The sequence below is a fragment of the Xenopus laevis genome, chromosome 7L (genome assembly GCF_017654675.1).
Source record: "Xenopus laevis strain J_2021 chromosome 7L, Xenopus_laevis_v10.1, whole genome shotgun sequence".
In the NCBI taxonomy this organism is placed as follows: Eukaryota; Metazoa; Chordata; class Amphibia; order Anura; family Pipidae; genus Xenopus; species Xenopus laevis.
Genome location: NC_054383.1, coordinates 35183622 through 35202781, shown reverse-complemented (window position 1 = coordinate 35202781; position 19160 = coordinate 35183622). Strand labels below are relative to the sequence as shown.

The following is a 19160-nucleotide window of genomic DNA, read 5'->3' as shown; positions in this document are numbered from 1 at the left end:
CCCACTGCAATCATGTGCTGGGTTTAATAATATGGGCAATTATTTTCTGCAATGAAAGAAATCACCTTAACATAAAAATTCATAATAGTTGCAAAATCAGCCCTTAAATTCTACTGAATCTGTTGGACATAAGGAAACGGTAGATAGTACAGGTATGGGATCCGTTATCGAGAAACCCATTATCCAGAAAGCTCCAAATTACAGAAAGGTTGTCTCCCATAGACTCCAAATAAAAATTCATAATAGTTGCAAAATCAGCCCTTGAATCATATTGAATCTGTTGGACATAAGGAAAAGTTAGATAGTACAGGTATAGGATCCATTATCCGGAAACCCATTATCCAGAAAGCTCCAAATTACGGAAAGGTTGTCTCCCATAGACTCCAAATTTTTTAAAATGATTTCCTTTTTCTCTGTAATAATAAAACAGTAGCTTGTACTTGATCCAAACTAAGATATTATTAATTCTTATTGCAAGCCAAACCAGCCTACTGGGTCTATTTAATTTTTACATAATTTTCTAATACATTTAAGATATAAACATCCAAATTACAAAAAGATACGTTATCCGGAAAACCCCAGGTCCCAAACATTCTGGATAATGGGTCCCATTTCTGTATATCAATGTGATAATATAAATGTATCAGTATGGATATGAAATTTGATCCTTTCCTAAAAAAGGGAATAAATGATAATATTGATGCTAGTATAGCATAAAGAAATATTATGGCTTTTATTTTTTAATGATTACCTTTTTTTTCCTATAACAGCCATACTGGTGTAAAAACAATCCTTTTGTTTTTTTCGTTTTTATATCTTAGTTGAAAAATATATGAAGTCTATATTTCAGAGATTAGTACTGAAGCCTGACAATGTTTGGCTGAACCAAAGGGAAGAATTCATGCAGTTATGGACCTCATTGCTATATTCTGCATCTGATTCTATTTTAATTACACGTTAGTTTCCTTTTGGGTGTTCTGAATGGAATGGAATGTCTTTTGGAGATGACACAAGGATCTAAAGCAGGGTTCACATTATTGAGTACAGTGGAAATGTAGTCAGTCAAGTGGAAAATCTGATAGTATAGTAGGTCAGCGGAGAGAGGCTGTGATGTTACTTGATAAACTAAAACTTCTGTAACATTTATTTAAACTTTGCTTGGTGGTGAACACTAGTGTTTTATAGGTTTTCAAGCTTCACACATCTTTGGCAGGTCGTGGGCAGGCAGCGTGTTGTGGTCGTATGGCAGGCCTTTCTATTCCCACTGGTAACTCCAGCCCTGTCTTAGCCCCTCCAGTGATTATATTACTGCCCTTGTCCCAACCCATCTGGGGATATGTCTGCAGGTTTTGCCTCCATGATTTATAAGCTGCAGGTGAAAAGGGAAGGACAGGCATAGATTTATAAATTATCTGAGCTGGTTGTGTTGGGTTGGGTTTGAGTTGGAAGGAGTTGTTTATTCTTACTGTTTCTGGGTGTATTTCTCGTTTATTCGTTACAATTTTTAACCTTTTTATTTTGGATGGTTTGTTGCCAAATTGTTTCGTTTTTCGTTTAGATAGCCACTTCTAAATTTCACCAATTGTTACACTACGTGAAGTCACCACAAGGGACAGACAATTATGGACTCTAATTTGTCTATTTTCTATTGGTACTTTTTAATGTTTTTTTCACTGCAATGCTTGTTAAATATGCTAATTTGTTAATTGAACACTCTTTAAATCATGTCTGCACTACGTCCACACTATGCTGGACAAAGGGGCGTGTCCCTGAAACGTTGCACAGTCGCATAATAAAATTGCAAGGGCTTGCCCTGCTATCGCAATTCCTGTGTGCTAGTGAAATTCTTCTTACCCTTGATATGAGGTGACCAATTCATCTATCGCTGGGCACCAGGATAAAGATTTTTGGGTTTGTGTGGTGTGCGGCTTCTCCATAGTTTTCCTGTATTCCCTCCCACACTGATGCAATAAACCCAATAAACATTTTTGGTATCTTCTTTAACAAATTAACACATATTTTTTTTGACTCATAATATCTGTTGTTCCCAAACCAAGCATGCCTGTTTTAAGGGGTGGTTCACCTTTAAGATAACTTTTATTATGTTCTAGAACGGCCCATTCTAAGCAACTTTTCGATTGGTTTTCATAATTTATTTTTTATAGTTATTTGACATTTTCTTCGGACTCTTTGCAGCTTTCAAATGGGCGTCGCTGACTCCCTTCTAAAAAAACAAATGCTCTGTAAGGCTTTTTATTACTGATCCTTCTATTCATCCTAGTATAATACTGTATAACCCTTTAAAATTACCTGTGTTTTGTGGGAGGGCAAGTTATTTTTCCTGTAAGTGGCTTATTGCTCCCCCCCCCTCAAAAATGCTGCCCATGATCAGGTACTCACTTAACCACAAGGCAGAAAGCACCACAGTTAATATCTAAGCATCTGATTGCAATGTGTTACCTGTAAAATTGTAGGCTGTTTTCTCATACTCTCAGTATGTATTAAGGATCTAAATAAAGTCTTAGCTCAGGGATCATCTAATGCTCAGTTTACGGAAGTCAAATAAATACAGCTTAAATTGCTAAGTCTTATTGTATACAAAAGAACTGTAGGCATGTGTGGAACTATTGCCAACGGATTTTCAGATTTAAAACAGAAAATAAAATATATTTGTACACAGTGTTGATCTGACATTTATTATTTATAAAGTATGAGGATGTAGAGTACTGTATGCTCAGAGAATCCCATTCTGTGCGAATTTCATATGTAAACAGCATAGGGACTTGCCATATTTCCAGCCTTGGCAGATTTTGTGTAAAATCTTGTTTGCTTTGGTGCATATTGTTTTCTCTTTATTTTTTTGTAAGTACATAAGCAATAAAAATCTCACTCTTGGCTGCCGTTACACGATTCATATTTCAAAATATAAAAAAGTAATTGTCTAGATTTGCTGATTTATTATTTTCTCATTTATCAAATGCGTTAGTTTTTGAACTTTTCAGGCCTAGGGACCCCTCAGCTCAGAAAAAATGTACAGGTAAAATCAGCGTATATTCTAAATTCTAGAACAGAGATCCCCAACCTTTAGAACCTGTGAGCAACATTCAGAAGTAAAAGGAGTTGGGGAGCAACACTTGCATGAAAAATGTTCATAAGGTTCCAAATAAGGGCTGTGATTGCCCATTTAGAAGCCCATATGTGGATTGTCAACCTACATTGAGGCTCTGGTTTTCATGCAGCCAAAACGTGCTTCAAAGCCAGGAATTCAAAAATAATGACCTGCTTTGAGGCCACTGGGAGCAACATCCAAGGGGTTGGAGAGCAACATGTTGCTCACGAACTACTGGTTGGGGATCACTGTTCTAGAATATCTAGCACAGCAAATAGGTGTTCACCTCAATCTCAGGTCAGGTCCGAGTTGGGAGAGGATGAGTTAGCGTGGGCTGCTATCCACTTTTTGCCATCCCTTACAGGCCCTTTCTAATCAGTAATAAGTCCTTTAATACTTATTGGGATTTTCCTATGTAAGGGTAAGCCATGTACCCTCCAACATATATACTGTATATAGGGCACAGTACACCTGTGTCGATCAGTGGGAACATACTGCCCCAAATCAGCACATAACTAACCAAATTTAAAAATGTTAACACAAACAAAAAGTTTTCCTTTCTTCTCACCACAAAGATGCGTGTGTGTCACTTCATTTAGGAGTACAGTCCACATTTCTAAGTAAAAACAACAGGGTGGAGTTAACAGGGGGCCCTTGGCAAAGGCTAGTGTCCTTATCTATGAAGAGAAAATAGATGTCCAACAGTGGCTCGTGAGCTGTTGTGGAACTACAACCCCTTCATCTCCACCACCAATAGCACTAATAACAGTTTAGTTCGACAGCTGGAGGGCTGCAGGTTGGACATTATTTGTATATTCACAAAACTATTCAGCAATATAATAAAGGGGCATTCATACAAATGCTTTTCTGTTTCCTACACTGTTAATATTTGGAATTATAAATCCCCACATATTATAATGAAGAGAAAGTAAAGTTCAGATGTTTTCTATATAGTCTGCTCTATGCATTGCTTTTTGATATAGCCAGTGCGCCCTCTACTGGAGAGTTCACATCTTATACTGCAAAACATTCTGTACACAATGAAAGGCTTGAATGATGTGAAACTGAATATTTCTACTCTATTTTATAAAGTGTTTTTCTTTCAACAAAGTACATTGTCAACATGTACAGCTTCGCTGAAATCGCAACACTTCGCCAGGCATAGATTCGCCAGGACAACGCTAATTCACGAAAATCATAAATTGCGTTGAGGGTTCCCAAAGCTAGATAATACATAAGCAAAGTTACGCTAGCGATGCCTAATTTGCATACTACGTGAAGTACAATGGACGTATCTGTTGCAGCAACTACATTATACTACTACACAAGGCCAGAGAACCTTAAAAAAATAAATAGAGTATAATATTGCCCTACACATGTTCCCACTGTATAGTTTATGTGCCATATGTTAGGAAATGTAGGGGGGATGGAGGGTACCCCAAAAAAAACATAATTTACATATTTTTCAGCCTATCACCCTGTAAAAAGTAAAAGACCCCTGCGTTTTTTGGGACTTTTTCAACTATTTATGAACAAACTCCTATCTACTCTTTTGCATTCCGACTCGTCTGAGCTGGCGAAGGAAACTCTGGCGCAAGAGGTAACGTTCAGAAAAATCCTCATCTTAGTGAATTAGTTACGTCCCTTTGCCAGACTTCGTCTGGCGTTAGGGAGCGAAGTACCGTTAGAGTCTATCTACTTCGCTAGCGAATTGACACCAGGGACCCTTAGTAATTCGACGAAGTGGAAAATAACGTCACGCTGGCGAATTTTCACCAGCGTTAGCCACTTCGCACTTTAGTGAATATGCCCCTTGGTCTGGTAGTTTTATCTCTATATAAAATGTTATATATAATATGTTTGTAATATACACAATATTTGTAAAATGCTTACTGTGCTTAATATTTGTCTACATGGCAACACTATATATATATATATATATATATATATATATATATATATATATATATATAGACATTCAAAGATGTAAACACTGTCTCTCTATCTTATTCTGGCTCTCGTATCCTATGAAAACAAATTCCAAGTGCAATTGAAGATGCTCTATGGCAAACACAATTTTTGAGTCGTTTTGGCACAGAGACGTCACTAGCGGTATCAATATTGTGAGCTGGAGCAGCCACTTTCTGTAACATATTACGTCGGATTATCAGTACTAACACAGAAGGAAAGGGGATGCACCAGTGTGAACACTGATATCCCGCAGGAATTTGATATCATTACAAGATGAGATGTCTATGAGGTTGATTAATAAAATAATCCATCAATGCATTTAAAGCCATTTAAAATGTCATCCCGTCATTGTTTATTTTAACTAATAGTTTTGTTTATTGTCGTAAGGGAGGTTGTCCCTATGAAAATTTCAGTGTGACAGTTAAGTATATATCCCTGAATTTGTGATGCTTCTTCTAGTCATTTTGGCAATAGACTTTTTCATAATATGTTTATATTGAATAAAAATATAATATAGTTTATATACTGTATGTATAGTTATTCTAGTTTATTTTTGAAACATATAGAAAAATGTAAAAGTTGAGACAAAGGCCAAAGTAAATACCTGCCAAATCTAGGGATATGGAAAACATAAAATACATGGATAATGAGGAACTTTCTGGCCAATCTAGTTTTACCTTTACTGTCTCCTACAACAATACAGGTATGGGACCTGTTATCCAGAATGCTCAGGACCTGGGGTTTTCCAGATAAGGGAACTTTCCATAATTTCGATCTCCTTATCTGAAATGTACTAAAGAATAATTTAAACATTTATTAAACTATAACACGATTGTTCTTCATCCAGTAAGGATTAATTATATTTCAGTCGGGTTCAAGTACAAGGTACTTTTTATTATTACAGAGAAAGGAAATCATTTTTTTAAATTTGAATTATTCAGTTACTATGGAGTCTATGGGAGACGGCCTTCCCGTAATTCTGATAATGGGTTTCTGGATACCTGTACCATCAGCCTTTCTAGAAATGTCATCCCTGTTTTCAATGCTTTTGTCATTCATGTCTACTCTTATCCTTCTGAATATGAAACATTGACAGATATGGACTATGTGATCATAGAAACACAGAGTGGTTGAAGAAAATAGATTTCTGCTGGGTTTGACCCATAGTTCACATACTATAATCATATTTAGTTTTAAGCTGATACAGAGGGAGGCCAAAAACAAAAGCCCTGATGAATGTCTCAATTTATCTCAAAAGGTCAATGAAAATCCTTGTTGGCTCCAGAACAGCAATCAGCCAAACCCCGGATCATCCCACTCTTCCCTCTGTGCCAGTTTAGAAATGCTTGTAAAGTTGTAAGCAGGTTATTAGTGGGCATCTAATTATTTACACAGTTAACAAGTACTCATTCTCTATGTATAACAGATTTTCTAGCTAATGGTGGGGTCCTGTTATTTTTGGGAGGACTATCATCCACACAACATGTACATAGCTGGTCTGCTTCCAAGGAAGTTGATCCAGCATTCTAATAGGAGCTGTCCAATTCCCTTATTATCACTTGTGTAGGAGTAATGGACACTCCAAATGACTGCTTGGGGAGCTTACCAACATGTTTTGGACATTGTGCACTTGGCATAATATCTAAACCCTGTTGCATACCTTTTTGCTGGTCTAAGAAAGCTCAGAAAGTACTGGCTTTAATGCTGCATTTAGCCCATTACATTGCAGAATTGCAGCAACATGCCTTTTTTTATTGTAGCGAATAGTGTTTTGTTGCAGCCATACAATTAAAGGCAGCTTTATCTCTATCTATGTATCTTGTCAGCAAGTTGTGGGACCTCAACGTCACATGTGGCAGTACCAATCTTCACTGAAGGAACCTTGTGTATATGAATCCTTGCCAATTCAATTTCATGAATCAACACAGACAATATTGAATTTAGATTGAGTGGTGATGCTCTCAGCTTCACCATATCACTAGGAAAGACAAGGTTGTGGTTGTTGGAGAAAGGTACAAGCAAACACAGTTACTCTTTACAAGTACAGTAAAGGACATTATAAACAGATAGCAGGGGGGCTTTTTTCCCATAGAAAAGATTAATGAAGCAGAGACCAGACTTGATTTGAGGAACTTAAATTTTATTTGAAGCCGTGAAGGAGGTTCTTCACAGGTTATGGAATGCCCTGCCGGGTGATGTTGTGATGACAGATTCTATTAATGCCTTTAAAGGAGAACTAAACCCCCTTGCTAATAAAAACCCCTACCCTCCATAGTCCCCCTCCCTGCTCCCCCTGCACAGGTGTTAACACAAGTAAATGCCCCTAAGCCAGTAATTACCCATCGTTGCAGAGCTAGTGCAGTAGAGTTCACTAGGGCTTCAATAATCTTTAGTAAGTAAGCACCGTATCGGCGCATGCAAAGTTGAAGCAATAGTCCAGATCCGAACCACTGCACATGCGCCAAAAGTCACGGAATTAACAGAAGCGAAGGAAGAAGACCTGAAAATTACCAAACGGCATGAAGATGGTGTCCATGAGCTCCGCTGCGCTGACTCTGCAATGAGGGGTAATTGCCGGCTTAGGGGCATTTACTTGTGTTAACATCTGTGCGGGGGGGGCAGGGAGGGGGGACTATGGAGGGTAGGTGGTAGGGGTTTTATTAGCAATGGGGTTTAGTTCCCCTTTAAGAGTCGATTGGATGCATGCAACAAAAATGAAAATTCCTCCAAACATCACCAATTTACTAAAAAGAGAATAACAACAAATTTTGGAGAATTGCCATTACCTTGGTGAATTTTTTTCATTTTACCAGTGTTCATTAAACAATTTTTACTCTTGTTGACAGTTGGGACTGATTGTTAGGATTTTGCTATAGTGGTGCATCAGGACTATGGACTTTTAGTTTCATAGACATCTATGGAGAGTTTATTTCAACTTTGGAAGCATGCTGCTACTTACAGCCATATTCTGAATTATTCTAGCTAGTGGTTGGATTTATCCTACAACCTGGTGTAGTTAATGCATTAGTTATATACTTTGTCCATAGGCGTATATATATTCATTATATATTTAAGAACGAGAATGCAAGGATCCTGCAGGTAGTGCTATTAAATGAAGTGGTGGTTTTCACTTTAGTTTTAAATGTACAGGCTAATGAATTTATGGTTTCGTTGTGCAATACTTGTCATTTGTTTTTGCATACTTTAATGCAAGAAGTGTCCTAGAGTTGTACAATGTGGCTGATTTAAGGACAAGGAAAGGCTAATTCACTGAGGGATGACAAATATTGGATTTCCCAAACATCTTTTACTGGGGGTACCTACCATATTCCCCTGCATTTCTAGTCCTTTCAGTCCTCTGGGACAGAGATTGTTAACCTATGGCTTCATACCCTAAAATAGGTCCCCATGCTCCTCACAGTCAGAAATTGAAAGTTGTAGTTAGGCTTCAGGATTGTTGTTATCATTAATGTAAGATATTGGAACATGATACAATGAAAGTATCTTAGTGCGCCTGGTGGCTGTTCTGGGCTCTTTGCCAAAAGCCATCTAAGTTAGAAACTTTGTATCTTTTTCTGGCTATTCAGTGCAGGAGATGAAAGAGAAAGTCGGGACATTTCAGCAACAAGCCGGGACTACGGGTTGAGCTGTCAAAAGCAGGACTGTCCCACTCAAAACGGCACAGTTGGGAGGTATACTAGAGTCAATTGAATTTAGCATACAGACTGTTTTTGGAGGAAACCAGAGCACCCAGATGAAACCTATGAGGAACCCAGCATCAGAGACCCACCTTTTCACTTTCTGCCACTCCCATTGAACCTTTCCCCTCTGCTTGCTCCTTTCTTGCCAATTGGTTCCCATCTTATTGCCCCCCCAACTGCACCCTAGACATGTGCCTAAAATCTTTTAAAATGGTAAAAAACTAGCAAAACGCAATGGGCGTCAACTTTTTTTTACGTGTGACAATTTTTGTCTTGCTCCGAATGCATTAAAGTCATTTTTTTCTTATTGCGACTTCTGTCTCTGCGGCATTTTTGCTTCTGCAACTTTTGTTGCTGTGAATTTTTCTCCTGCAAATTTTTGACGCAGTTTGGCAAAAAAAATCTGCAGATGGTGACATGAGGAATTTCTGCCGTCATAGTTGGCAAAAAAATTCACTCATAAATATTAATGAGCTGGATTTGTTGTGGGGGGCTTGGGGTGCCACTATTTCAATCTTAAGATGTGCATAACCCCACCACACTTTCTGTACCAATTAATTTCAGTACAGTACGGTGCCTATTTAAAAGCTTCCAGATGATCAAATAATAAATTGCAACAACAATCACAAATCTTGCTATTAACTCTTACTAGAAGAAATGGGGAAGGGAGTATTTTGCTGAGGTCGGCTCCACTGTAATTCTATTGGATCATTATTTTTTTGTCACCCCCACTGAACACCCCCCCAGCCCCTTGTACAAGGTTCTCTGGGAGCAACAAATGCACTTGTTTAGTTGTAAAGGAAATTGTGTAGAAAGAAGGAAGCTGCATGCAGTGTGCTTCCTCGCTGAAACAAGCTATTACAGGAATGGAGTCCACTTGCCGAAAGTTTTCCCATCCAATGAGGTGAAATGCTTTACAGGCACATGGTGCATAGAGCCCAAAATAACACACAACCTGCCTCAGACAAATGCTGCTGCTGCTTCAGTGGTGACAGGTTGACTCAGCTTCACACAATCATTTTCCCTAAATTTCAGGATAACCCTTGTTCTTTGAGCAGCGCCTTCACTAAAATAGGATTGTTTCATTTTCATCCTCACCCTTGGACAATTTCTATAGAAGAGACGGCAGTCAGAGCTGGACACTGACAGCAATTTCTAGGTAATTATTCCAGGCTTTAATGCATCAAGTTTTTTCTTATAATTTCTTATACTTGGGCACATCAGATTATTCTAGCATGCTGATACCGACTTATATGTCTTGTGCTTATTGGATACATGTGTTGGAAAGAACTCTGATAAATTTTTTCAACCTATTTCCGGCATGTATTTCCTAGCAAGGTGTTTGAGGGTTAAACCTTGGTATTAATGATGCTTATCAATGTAACCCCCCCTCCAGAGAGCTTTAACTAACATCTAAAATGAGAGTTTAAGGCAATAATGAGTGCAAATAGAGGTTGGTGTTATAAAGACTTACTTTATACTGAGCTGTGTAAAATGACCCTGGAGATTATATTTAGCACGATGTGATTTGCACTGTAGATTAGAGTACACAACAGCTGCAGTTAAGTCGTATAGGAAAGGGCAACACTGCCTCGGACTCTGTCCCCTTCCATCTCTAGCAGACATTTGATTAGCAGCAGCAGATGCGTGGCCTGGATAATGCAGCTCTCAATAAAGTGGGAGCTCTCACAGCTTGGTGGTTTTATCACACCCACTGTAGTCAGTATTATTGGCTATATATATATATATATATATATATATATATATATATATATATATATATATATATATATATATATATATATATATATATATATATATATATATATCCACTATGAAGAGCACTGCACTGAAAAAAATGCACTGAACTGTGCCAATAAACCAGCTAGATATGGGGCACAGGGATCTGGCTGAGTCCTGTGTGTGGGGGCTTCTTCACTGTAAATAACCATCTGCATGTGGACTACATTGGCACACATCTAGTTTCTGTTATACAGTAACGGGATGTGTTATCCGGAAACCCATTAATCTCAAAGCTCAGAATTACAGAAAGGCCGTCTCCACTTAATCCAAATAATCCAAAATTTTAAAAATGATTTCCTTTTTCTCTGTAATAATAAAACAGTAGCTTGTACTTGATCCCAACTAAGATATAATTAATCTTTATTGACAGCAAAATCAGCCTATTGAGTTTATTTAATGTTTACACGATTTTCTTGTAGACATAAGGTATGAAGATCCAAATTACATAAATATCTGTTCTCTGGAATACCCCAGGTCCTGAGCATTCTGGATAACAGGTCCCATACCTGTATACAAGCATATATGTATTTGGTATGGATTATACGGAAGTGTTTTTACTAATTACTAAAACACAGGCAATCCACATTTGTTGGCATAACACTGACTATTGGTTCAGCTATAGACTGTCTGCTTTTTATATTCTGCAGCTTCTTTGATAAATTGCAAGTGTTATTACCACCTGTATAGGAAGATATTCTTCAGGTATGGAACCTGTTATCCAGAATAATTGGTACCTAGGGTTTTCTGGATAAGGGGTCTTTCCGTAATTTGGATCTCCCTACATTGGGCCTGCTTAAAATAATTTAAACATTAATGAAACCCAATAGGATTGTTTTATTTCCAATAAGGATACATTATATCTTAGTTGGGATCAAATTAATGTTTTATTATAGAGAAAAAGGAAATCATGTTTTTAAATTTGAATTATTTGATTAAAATGTAGTCTGTTGGAGATGGCCTTTCATGTAATTCAGAGCTTTATGAATAACGGGTTTCTGGCTAACGGATCATATACTTGGCTTTCACTATACTAATATTGCATTTGAGTTTCTCACCAACCAAGATAAAAACATACCTTTTGCTTCATTGATTATTTCCCACAAGGGTTGCCACCTTTTCTGGAAAAAAATACTGGCCTTCTTATATTCTAGCTGTTTTTTTCCAATTAATAACATTGGCATCAAGCATCATTTTTACCGTAAAATACCGGCCAGGTGGCAACCCTATTTCCCACTGAAAAAAGAATCCCACATTCAACTTTCTTAAGTGTTTGTAGATTGTTTGTGATTCCAAACACTTTTGAAATGCATGATAATATTTCTGTTCTCTTATTAGTTCATGTTAATTATTAACATCCTTCATATATTTAGAAGCATCAGTTTATATAAGTAAATGAGTGTATGTCTGGATTCAGGAGGGACAGGAAGCGGGAAGCAAATGGACATCCCATGGCAGGCCCCTAGCTGCATGTCATTCAGAATATGGGAGACAGGTGGACAACCAGAGAACAGTACTGAAAGAATCAGGAGTAAAAGACTTTGGAATAGGGTTCTGAGAGTGCTGAGATTTTGCATCCCGGAACTTGATCATTTTTCTTCTCAAAAGAACTTGGGCTAAGCACATAGAGGTGTTAAAGGTGTAAGGCTTTGGGCTGCTCAGGCTGGGAGAAGAGGATCCACTCTGTGCCCCATCTCCGCTGATTTAAATAAGATCCGCTTGTGTGCAGGCACAAATCCGCTCTGCTCGACTACGCATGCCTGCATATAAGTGGAAGTGGTTCAAATGATTGTAGCTAGGGCCTGGAGCAGATCCGCTTTTCTCGGCCTAAAAAAATACGGAGGCTGAGAGAAGCGGAGCCAACACTCTGTCTGCCCATGGCCTAAAGGTGTTAAACAAAATGCCCAGAGAGCATCTCATACATGTAATTGTTTATATTTACACTTATTTTTATCTGGTTGTAGGGTTTCTTGAATTCAAATAGCCCCAAAATGCACAATAAACACATTTAAATACTGGTATATAATGAAAGGCACAATTATTATTCTATAATAACCTCTATGCAATAAGATGTTTGCTAATGGATGCAGTATTGATATTTGTGATTTTTTTCCACCAGCTCTTAATTTACTTGTACAGGATTCATGAATGAAAAGAAAGTTATATACAAGAGTCCTCTGCACTCAACCCATTATCAATATATTTAAGACAGAGACATTTTGTGCATACTGCTACTGAAAATTGCCTTACCCTTTAAGCAAAACAGGGATTGTTTGTCCATATATTGCAATATATTTAAGCTGGCCAACTACGTCAAAGTCATCCCATATCTGGCCAGTCCTACGCTCATTAAGAATTCTATTGCTTCATTATACATTTTACAAAGGGACTAAGTTTTACCTGCAACTTACTAGCTGCTTTCAAAGTAAAACTCCCAAACTTGGCTGCCCTTTTATAAACAGTTTTGTTTAAAGGGTAAGGCATTTTTAAGTAGCAGTATTCACAAAATGTCTCTGTCTTAAATATATTGATAATGGGGTGAGTGCAGAGGACTCTTGTATTTGTCTATATGCAGAGCCGGGCCAACCCAGCCAGGTTGAGTGATTGCTTGGGTGCGCACATGCGCAGAAACCACAATTACAAGAAAATATCCGTGGCAGTCGGGGAGAGACAATGGGGTAGGCGTCAGAGCAGGTACGTGCCTGGCGTCCCCCCCAGCTTTGCGCCCTAGGCACGTGCCTACTCTGCCTACCCCTAGTTCCAGCCCTGTCTATATGTATTTTGTGGTCACAGCCTCATTGCACCCCCGCCTAATGGTTCTAAGAATTAGGGGTGAGCACAACTTTCCCTTGTTTGTTATAATGAAAAGAAAGTTAACCATTTGGTAACTATGCCCCTAAAAATCCTATACAAGTGAATTGAAAATTGTAGTGTACTCTTCTGGCAGAATGATAAATCCTATTTTTACACTTTGATGAAAATGCCCCTTGGGTGTGGTGAGTAGGTACTTTCTCAATTCTATACCTGTTTGTGTCAAGCAAATCAACAGGCAATATGGAATAATGGTGATCAATAGATATATTTATGTAAAATAAATGTGCTGTAACAATGTAAGCTTTAAAGGGGTGGTTAACCTGTAAGTTAACTTTTAGTATGTTATGGCCAAATCTAAGCAACTTGATTGAATTATTTGCATTCTTCTTCGAACTCTATCCAGCTTTGAAATGGGGGTCACTGACCCGATCTAAATAACAAATGCTCGGTAAAGCTACACAATTCTTGTGATGGTTATTTTTGATTGGTCACCTTTCTATTTGGACCCTCTCCTATTCATATTCCAGTCTCTTATTCAAACCAATGCATGGTTGCTAGGGTAATTTGGACCATAGAAACCAGATAGCTGGAATTGCAAACAGGAGAGCTGCTGAATTAAAAGCAAAATAACTAATCAAATAATAATCAAGCACCACAAATAATAAAAAATAAAAAACAAATAGCAAATTGTTGCAGAATATCACTCTCTACATCATGCTAAAAGTGAAGAACCCCTATAATGACAGAAGGGGTATATGTTCTAATGAAGGAATGATGCTGTTTAAATCCTAGCAATATGTTCAGTGCATTCCCCTGTGTCCAGGTGTGTTTTCTGCCACACTAGAAAACATGCAGGCAGGTTAAATGGCCTTGATGAGATTAACCCTAGTGCATTGTGAATTTGTTAGAGAAATTAGACTGCAAGCTCCACTGCTTAGAAATTGATGCCAAGGCTAAAGAATGATGCATAACACATCAACGCTATATCAATGATAATAAAATGGCAAGGAGAGTTGTGTTTAATACTGAACTGCAAGGAGAACTCTGGTAACTCTGAACTGCACAGATAATTTTAATGTTACAGCACAACAAGTTGAGGCATTACTGAATTACAAGGAAAGTTATAGTATTACTGAGAACCTCATGGACAGTTGTGGTATTAGGGAGACCTGCGATATTTCAGAAATAAAAGGAGAGTTATAGTATAACTGAAACACAAGGAGAGTTGTGGCATTATTTTTAAAAAATTTTATCCATGATTTGCCATAACAAGGAAAATAAACCATCACGCAGGTTATATCAACAGGATAAATGATAACGGTCAACCTTCACATCATTGTAGAGTTTTAGTCTTTACTCTTTAGTTTTAGTTTAAACCAAGCATGTCCAAAGTACGACCTGGGGCCCATGGCATCCGTCATGAAATTAATAATAATGCGACCCGCCAGCACAGTGCGATCTGGAATCGCGTAGCCGTAGCAGTAACATTAGTGAAATGATCTGCCACTGGGCTATACTGCTGCCTGTGTGCTGAAGGTGTTAGCAATAGACACATACTGGCATGTAGTGACGCGCCACTCTCGCATACTTCTTTAGTTTACTGTACTGGCACGTCAGTACGTCTATTGACACCTTCAGCCCTAAAGAAGTATGTGAGAGCGGCACATCACTTCGTTCCAGTACGCGTCTATTACTAACACCTTCAGCACACAGGCAGCAGTATAGACCAAGTGGCAGATCATTTCACTAATGTGCCCAAATATTTCTTGTTTAAATGTGATTCCTTGTTTAAATGAGTTAAATGATGTTAATGGTTTAAACAATGTCAGGCTGAAATGGTTGGCCCCCACACATTTTCACCTAAACAAATCTGGCCCTCGTTGCAAAAAGTTTGGACACCCCTGACTTAAGTCCTAACAATGATTTATTGGTCCCCATAGCAATATATTTTTAGCGCCCTAGTAAGTCAGAGCCAGTAAGTTTGGGACACACCCAAACGTCTTTTCACGTCTTATTGCTAACAGCTTTCTGCTGTCTGAGGGCAGGACTACACGGGAGATTCCGCCGCGATCCGACGTGCTGCGCAAAATCGCAGGCGTCACGTCAGATGCAACGGAAACAAGGTAATTAATGGCACGTGTCGCATTGTGGATGCGTCTGCATCCGACAGTTGTGTCGCATCAATGCATCGACACGATGCGACAATTGAATAACTTACCTTATTTCCGTCGCATCCGACGTGACGCCTGAGATTTTGCACAGCGCGGCGGATCGCGGCAGAATCGGACGTTTAGTCCTGCCCTTAAGTTGTCCATACGTGGTACAATTTTTATCAGCCAAGTACGTTCATAATTAAAATTTGGATGGAGATTTAGTGGGGTGGAAAATCTGGTAGACTGATAATGACATGCAAAATATGCTGATTATAGATGACATACTGTATTAACCATAATGAGACTTTCCAATTTTGTCATCCATTTGTGAGACTGGTCTTAGGTGCATTTTCAGAAATCAAATCAAACAACTGTTTTAAAGTATTTATGGGCAAACGGAGCAATGAGTTGGTACCACTACAACTATGCACAATGCCACCTCAAGCCTCTGCCTACATATTGGATAATATGAAAAAGCAACCACGCCGATCTTGTTTTGTCCAATCACAGAATTTCTCTTTCTTCATCTCAAGTTAGGCCTTGCAGCAACATGTTGAGTTATTTATTTCCTTACCAGGAGTCCCAAGCAGAGCTTAAAATACTAATTCAATGAATATCTATCTATTTCCATCTGGTAAACACTTCTGTGTATCTGTGTCAAACATTGATGAATAAAATTAAACCCACTTTGCAATTTATGATCTGCTCTTTAAGAGAATGTCTAAAAATCAATAATCAAACCAGTACCTCTTGGACTAATCTGAAATCTGAAACCCTCTCCTAAGTTATTTCATTATACTCCACTTTTTGACATGAGCGACTATTGACGTGAGCTCTCATGAGTTCATTCAGTTGGAATGGTCAAAATGAGTGGTATATTTTCACTTTAATTTGAGCCTGTCAGGTCAGACCACCTAGGATGTCTTATGCACAGTAAGATATATCATCACTCTAAACTGAAATGACCACAATAAGATGTCTAGTATAGTGTACATACACTAATCTGTTACAAAAGGAGTCATTTGTTACCTTTTTGAAGCAAATCAAAATTACTCATTATATTCCCTAGAATCTGATTCTTGTGAATCAAAGTAGGAAGATCTTCAGGCAATGAACTTGGATGTTGAAGGCACTGGGATCCTGTTTTTGAGTTCTTTCAGGATCAATTGCTGAGTGGTAGGTTGCTTCAGTCAGGTTGTTTCCCTCATTTTTCAATCTAGAAAGGAAAATACATAATAAACCTCATTAAAGGAATTTTTTTTTTTTTGATTGTGAGAGGAGAGAATTTGAGATTCTTTGATAGCCTGCCTGTCTGTCTATTTGAAGATGGCTGACTGCACAGAGTGCTTTATAAAAGGAGGTGATGTCACCCATACCCCTTAGTCTCTGGGATGGAATGTGACAGAGATATATGAGCCATCTGTGTCATTTCCAGGGGAATCTTTCTGAGGCTTTGTGTTGGCAGAGGTGTTTCTCACAGAGACGTCTAATTCCACTTTGACAAGTATCGCTTTTCACCTCCCCGTGAATGTAGTAGCATGAGTAGTCCCATGTGCCCCAATTCTTTATCTTTGCCTTCACTCATGTTGTCATATTTAGTTTATTTTACAGTTCTAACCCAATTTATTTCAATTTTGTAGCTGTTGTTCTATTTTAAGGACATAAATGTCCTAATATGTCAAGCGGCTTATACTATATACTTGGGGTTTACAAACAGTCTGCAGAGGCAAACTTCTGCTTGCACACTCAAACAATGAAATGCTTTCTGAATTTGCACTTAACTACTTAATTAAGTAGTTAATTAAATTTAAATTTAATATAAGCTTCAGCATACTGAAATAAGAAACTTTCTAAATACAATAAATTCAAAATTCAGTACTGTTTCTGAAATAATCAAGTTTATATTCACTAATTTCAGAAACGGTCAAGTATTTTTAATTGATTGCATTTAGAAAGTTTCTTATTTCAGTATGCTGAAGCTTATATTAAATTTAAATTTTCGCGATAGTTCCCCTTTAAGTTTATTGACTACTGCTACTGAGATCGGGGTCACTTTACTGTTATCACATCGGTGTGCAAAAACTGTACTTTTCAGAATAAACATGGATTTAAATAACAATACTATACTCAAAGGGGTTGATATGTGTCAGTATTGCTAACATAGTCCTATTAATATTATAAACTACCTAATGTTGTAGGCCACCAAAATGCATTTTTCTACAATGGATATTGTATTTCTTGCATCTTGCTTTGATTGCCAAAGTAATGCTAGCGAAAATTCGCCAGCGTTCCGTACCCTGGACGCAACCTTGCACTTTGGGGGAATTTTCACCGGTTAGGGAATTTGCCCCAAATGCAGTGGGAGACATTTTTTTAAAGGTTTCCAAAAGATCTCCAAAATGTGTCAAAGGTGCAGAAGAGTACAACTGAGCCGTCTTTTGGCGAGACAGAGCATGCATGGTTTAAATACCTTCTGTCCTTGAGTAGCTTTGCATGTGAGTGGAAGAATGCATGGAAGGTATTTTAACCTCAGTTATCACATTCAGTGACCCACTGGCTCTGTTTAAACCTATTACACTGCAAAACTATGTTTGGTGGGTAATGGTTGCAAATACTAAGGGAACACACATATGGGAGGTGGAAGAGTGAAAAAGTGCCAAATGAATCCCAGAACTTTGCATAAAATGTGTGTCTCATTGAGACAAAGATGTTTCTGTTGGATAATGAATCTCAATAAATACATGTGTTAGTAAAGTAGTAAAGTAGAAGTGGTTAATAAGGTCTACAGATATGTTCTTCATTTATTTGCATTTGCCATGATGTTTACTTCATGCAACTACCTTGATATTGATATTAGAGAAAGTGTAAAGGGAAAATATAACCCCGTTTTCGACATGAGCTCATTATGCATATGTAACAAATGCGCATAAACACTGTCAAAAATATATATAAATGTATAGGGAAAGGAAGCCATGATAGTGAGACAATCCATGATCATCAGACAACTTCCCTTAGGCTTACAGTGTCATGCAACCTTGTTCCACTAACCTTGAACACTAACACCAACAAAGTGTTTTAAAATAAGTTAAATATAATGTACTGTTGCTCTGCACTGGTATTTGCTTTAGAAACGCTACTATAGATCTATCTCTTTTATGGGGCTTTAACCAGGTTCATTTAAAGGATAGACATTTTTAATAAGTATTATAATCTTTATAATTTTTAATTATAATTATTGTCTTTTTTCCAATTGAATCATCTGTTTATCTTCCAATCGGCCATTCAAACCAGTCCCGTAGCCTGAGCAAGCAGAACCCTAGCAACCAATTCTAAACTGTAAAGCTTTAAAATAAAAAAATGTTATAAAAGTTAGACACCATAATGAGTTAAAAAACTAAAGACTAACTGCAAATTGTCTTATAATAATAACATCTATTGCCTACATGTTACTATCAATTCAAGTGATCTGCCCTTTGAGCTGGCATTAAAGGAGACATAGTAAATACATAGAATGTCCCTTCTGGGATGATGAGACCATCTAGAAAGTTCCTTGAAAAGAAATGGCAGAGAGCTAATGTGTGTGTGTGTTTCTGCAATTATGGCTACTACTGC

At 37.8% G+C, this 19160-nt stretch overlaps 1 protein-coding gene across 3 annotated transcripts in view; it reads left to right on the top strand.

The window, feature by feature from the left end:
• The window catches only part of mypn.L (myopalladin L homeolog), an 82550-nt gene that overhangs the window by 10156 nt on the left and 53234 nt on the right, over positions 1 to 19160 (top strand). The window contains exon 1 of one of the 3 annotated variants that reach the window (XM_018225344.2): positions 9757 to 9940. The exons of the other annotated variants lie outside the window; for them this stretch is intronic. The gene's annotated coding sequence lies outside the window, so the exon portion shown is untranslated. Of the gene's footprint in view, positions 1 to 9756; positions 9941 to 19160 lie in introns of those variants that run through there. 3 annotated transcript variants of the gene reach the window in all.